Genomic DNA, 4,663 nt, shown 5'->3' on the forward strand with positions numbered 1-4,663 from the left:
AATCAGACAAGGATGGCTCTAGATGTAGATATATTTGTCACCATATCAAGACATAATTTGGAGGCTACTCCTATTCCCAGATGGCCTCTATTATTTTGGTAATAGAGGAAGCAAAGCAAACTGCTGTAAGAATAAGGGGTAGATGGGGTGGAGAAGGAGTCTGAGAAGAGAGGTTAAAGTTTTGAACAGGCACTAAAGGGATGGGTAATGTTACTGACTGAGGCAATATGGAGGGATTTCTAGGTAGCATTGTGGTTCCAGCTGCTAAAGACCAAGCTTTTATAGGAACCTTAGCTCTGGGCCGAAGCGGGTTTCAACCATTGGCAAGCTCACTCTGGATTCTGTGAGACCAAAAAATGACAATGAAACATTGGAAATAAAAAGGGGCTTATAACAAGCTTTATTCTCATGGTGGTAGGTCAAGTGCTAGAATCTTATCCACATCCAGGGCAGTCTGCAAGTAGCAAGTCCATATCTGTTTCTGCTTCTGCTCCAGCTTCTGCCTCAGGTGATGCCTACATTCCAGGCTCTGTCTCCACTTCAGGCTTTGCTCTCACCTCCAGCCTCTGCTCCCCTCTGCCCTTAGCACTGGAGTGTAGCTCTTTTTATAGCAACACAGACAATAATGGCTCATTGCCAACAGGTGTGCAAGCAGGCTCCTGCACAGTAGGCTAAGTACTACATCATTGCACCTACACAGTGGGCTAGTAGATTAGGATCAGGTGAGGATCCTGCCCATGGAACTTCCATTTTCCCTATAGAACCCTAGTTTGGTTGTGTGATTATATCTCTCTAGGCTGAGCAACGTGGGCATAGAAAGAGAGAGAGGAATGCATGAATACAACTTTGTTCAATGAATAAAATTTAGTGATGGCTGTGGAACAATGAAGCCTCATAACCTAACCTCTTATTTGAACAATAAAAATGGTATGATTTGCTATCTATTCCTCTGTGCTTAGCACATAGATGCACCATTTTGTGCAGTGCCAGCCACATTCCAAAGACATGATAGTGAAAGTGTGAATAAACAAGTTTGGCTGTCTTGGGCACCTGGTCGGCAGACTGCTTTCATCTGTGACAAAGTAGATGTTGTCACTGCTTATGACCTCCTAAACTATATCCTCTGCATGTATGATTTCACCCATGAAAATTCAACAGCACTGTCAAGGCTGAGAAAGGGAAGCTTGTCAATGATAAGAAGCCTATCGCCATCTTCAGGGTGAGGTATTGTAAACATCAAATGGGATGATGCTGGTGGTGCATATATTGTGGAAGTCCATTCATCTGTTCCCTCTCTTGGAGAAGACTGCAGCTCAGTTGAGGGCTGGAGACTTATCATCTCTTCCCCTTCTGCTGATGTCCCATGTTGGTGATGAAAGGGTACCATGGGAAGTATGATCACTACCTCAAGATTATTAGCATTGCTTCCTACACCATGAACTGCTTGGCACCCTGGTCACAGTTATTCATCCATGACAACTTTGGGATCATGGACTTGTGATCACAGTTCATACAAGCACTTCCATCCTAAAAAAGGTATATGGCCCCTCTGGAAAACTGGTATATTTGTCATAGTGTTTCTCAGATCATCATCCCTGCAAAACCGCTTTAAGAACATCTTGACCTACACAGAGGACCAGGTTGTTTCCTATGAGTTTAACAGTGACACATATTCCTTTATCTTTGATATTTGGGCCAGCATTGCCCTCAATGACCATGTTGTCAAGCTCATTTAATAGTATGACAATGAATTTGGCTATAGGAACCACATTGTGGACTTCATCATTCATATGGCCTCTAAGAAGTAAGAGCCCTGAACCAGTACTCCCAGTACAAGAGGAAGAGAGAGGCCCTCATTTCTGAGGACATTTGCCTCAAATCTACCCCTTAACACATTGAACATCTTCATCTTCCATATGGTTCCTATCCCACATCCCCTAGAAGAAGGATACCATTAACATATACCAGCAGGGAAAAAATGAAGTGGTTTGCTTTGAGCAAAATTTTGAAGACAACTTCCAGCTAAAAAATATGAGGCATTGCAAATAATCGCTTTAGTGCAGATACTGTTTGGACATGGAGTAGAAAAGGGCCTTAGCTCATGGTCTCTAAGCATGTCTGCTCAGGCCTTGTAGAATATATTGAGACACTTTCCCCTTTCATTCTTTGTATCATTTTACACTGTATTTTTTCCCTACTGATCTACTCACAGGAATTAAAGCTGGCTGGATATGTTTCTTTAGCCACTAGCACCACTGCAGCTGTGACACCATCATGAGTATCACCTTCTAACCCAAAAGACCATGACATATATCACAGGTGCAAAGCCTCAGTACTATAACACACTTAGTAGAGGCAACTGGCTCATTCAGGGAGAGGTATGATATTTCCCATGTGTGCTCTCTGTGTGATAGGGGAAGCTCTTTTGCATGTATTTGTATAGAGGTAGGGGGCTTCCCATGGGCTCCTAGGTTGGTCTTGAGATCTGGGAACCCTCAGGCCCTATTTCTGTCTATGCTTTTATTTGTGTGTTCATTAAGAACAGATATTAGTATGACATAAGAATAGCTGTTCCTCAGGCCGTCACCAGACATTGGCTCTGTGGGAGGTCTATAACCAAGGACAGAAGCTCTTTCCCAAGATGGAGTTTAAGAGGTCCTATGAGTATAAAATAGGAGCCTGATGAAATGTGGGTCTCACAAAGAAGTTTTAGAATTAGTTAGCACCCTGGCCATGTACTTTATGGTTCCTTAATTCCTCAAATAACCCCAGTGAATTATGCCTTGGTCTCTGTTTTGGGGTGGGGGAGTGTTAAGCATGTGTCTGTCTGTATGTCCATGCCTCTCTCCCTTCTTCCCTCCCTCCTCCTCTCTTTCTCTGCTCAGGGAAATGCTCTTTCAAAACATATAACTAGAACAAGAAGGGAGTAAGTGGGAGTGCTGGAAGCTTGAAAGAGAGCCAGAAAATTTAATTTGGGGCTGATGAGGTCAAAACTACCAACTCTGGGAAGGGCTGGCTCAGAGCTTGCTTGCTTGCTTGCTTGCTCTTTCTGCTCACTGTGAGGGCTTAGGCCAGGGAGCATCCAGCAAACCAAAGAAGGCATAGAACCAGAAGTGCCCTTATACTTGTCTCTTCAGGATGAAGCTGGATATTTTTTGAGGAGGAAGCAGCTTGGTACATTGAAAGAAGTAATCGGGGACTCCTCTTGGGGAAGAAAACAAGACCTGGGTAAGCCATTGGCTCATGCTGGCCTGAACTTCAAGTATCTTTGGACTGTGAAAAAAGGAAGCTCCTGAGAGGGGAGTGCAGGAAGGGAATGGAGATCATATGTTGTTAATTAGAAAAGAAGGAATGAGAAGAATGCCATGGTTTAGCTTAAGCTCTCCTTGTAAGTTGATGACAAGGCACACGTAAAGTTTAAGATGATGTTTTCAAATTCATCCTTCTGCCCCCACTGGAGCAGGTCCAGCTGTATGGTAAAGAAGCAGATGTGGCAAAAGAACAGGATGTTTCAGGTTTTGAGTTTCAAAGAGCCAAATGGAAGTGGAGATCTGGTCCTTTGGTCTTCCAAACACTGAAGACTGAAGGGTTTGTGGCTCTCTGGGGCTGAATTTCTCAGCCTGAGTAGGGGCCCTGTTTTTTCAGGTGTGACTATAGAAGGAAAAAATGAGAAATTAGGTTGGGTAGGCCCTGTGAGGGGACAATATGGGCTTTCTCAGGTACAATGAAAGAGATAAGTGGCCATTCCTGGGTCCATCAAGAATCCTTGGGCATTTCAATGAAAATGCCACTCAAGACTCCAAATGGGACAATCTGCAAATGATCAGATAAAAGGGTGTTCCCTGTATTGAGGGCTGCTAGTCACCTAGGTCTCCTCTGGATAGGAGGAAGAGAGAAGTCACTTGACTGGGTCTGCCTTTGCCTAGGGAGAATATAAGGAATTTTAATGACTTCCTGTGTAAAGTTTGGGGGGCTTGGATAGCCAGTATAAACAGAAGGCATTTCAGTTGATTGGATTTATGTTTCTGAAATCAGGAAACAGGCCAACATGGGCCTCTGTTTAGCTCTGTTCCATGGGACTGGAGGATGGAATGCAAGAAGATGTCGCTTCAGATTTCATCCTGTAATCAGTGGCCACTCTGTCTTTTTGGCTTTTCTCTCAGCTACTTAAAAATATATATGTATGTAAAGTTTTATATATATATATGTATCACATATACATATATATATATAATATATATGTGTGTGTGTGTGTGCGTGAAGTTGCCTCCCTTCTCAGAGAGGTTGGGGACTGAAGAAGGGTGTAGCTTCCATGCATGGGATGACTAAGTCCCAAAAGTATCTCTTCAAACATGAGACAATATTTCTGTAAGGTACAGGGATTAAACCATATGGTCTTGAACATTCATTTCAGAGGATCCCTTGTATAAGAAGCACAAAGCACATCCAGGAGCTTCCACATTTTATTTGCTGGCCAAGCCTCTAAAGTCTAGACCACTTTATCACACTCCTTTCTACTGCCTTGCCAATGGGTTTCAGCCCCTGGGAAGTTCACTATGGAGTCAGTGTGACCAAAGGAATCACAGTAGAATGTTCTTGGGGTTAAAGGGTTATACCCAACTTTATTTCCACGGTGGCAGGTCAGTCACTAAAATCCCATTCA

The 4,663-nt window shown here is 43.3% G+C and overlaps 1 pseudogene; it reads left to right on the forward strand.

The window, feature by feature from the left end:
• The first annotated feature begins 1,005 nt into the window (after window positions 1-1,005).
• Window positions 1,006-1,575, forward strand: LOC130681806 (glyceraldehyde-3-phosphate dehydrogenase-like; annotated as a pseudogene).
• Window positions 1,576-4,663: the final 3,088 nt, after the last annotated feature.

This window comes from Manis pentadactyla, chromosome X (assembly GCF_030020395.1).
Source record: "Manis pentadactyla isolate mManPen7 chromosome X, mManPen7.hap1, whole genome shotgun sequence".
Taxonomy (NCBI): Eukaryota; Metazoa; Chordata; class Mammalia; order Pholidota; family Manidae; genus Manis; species Manis pentadactyla.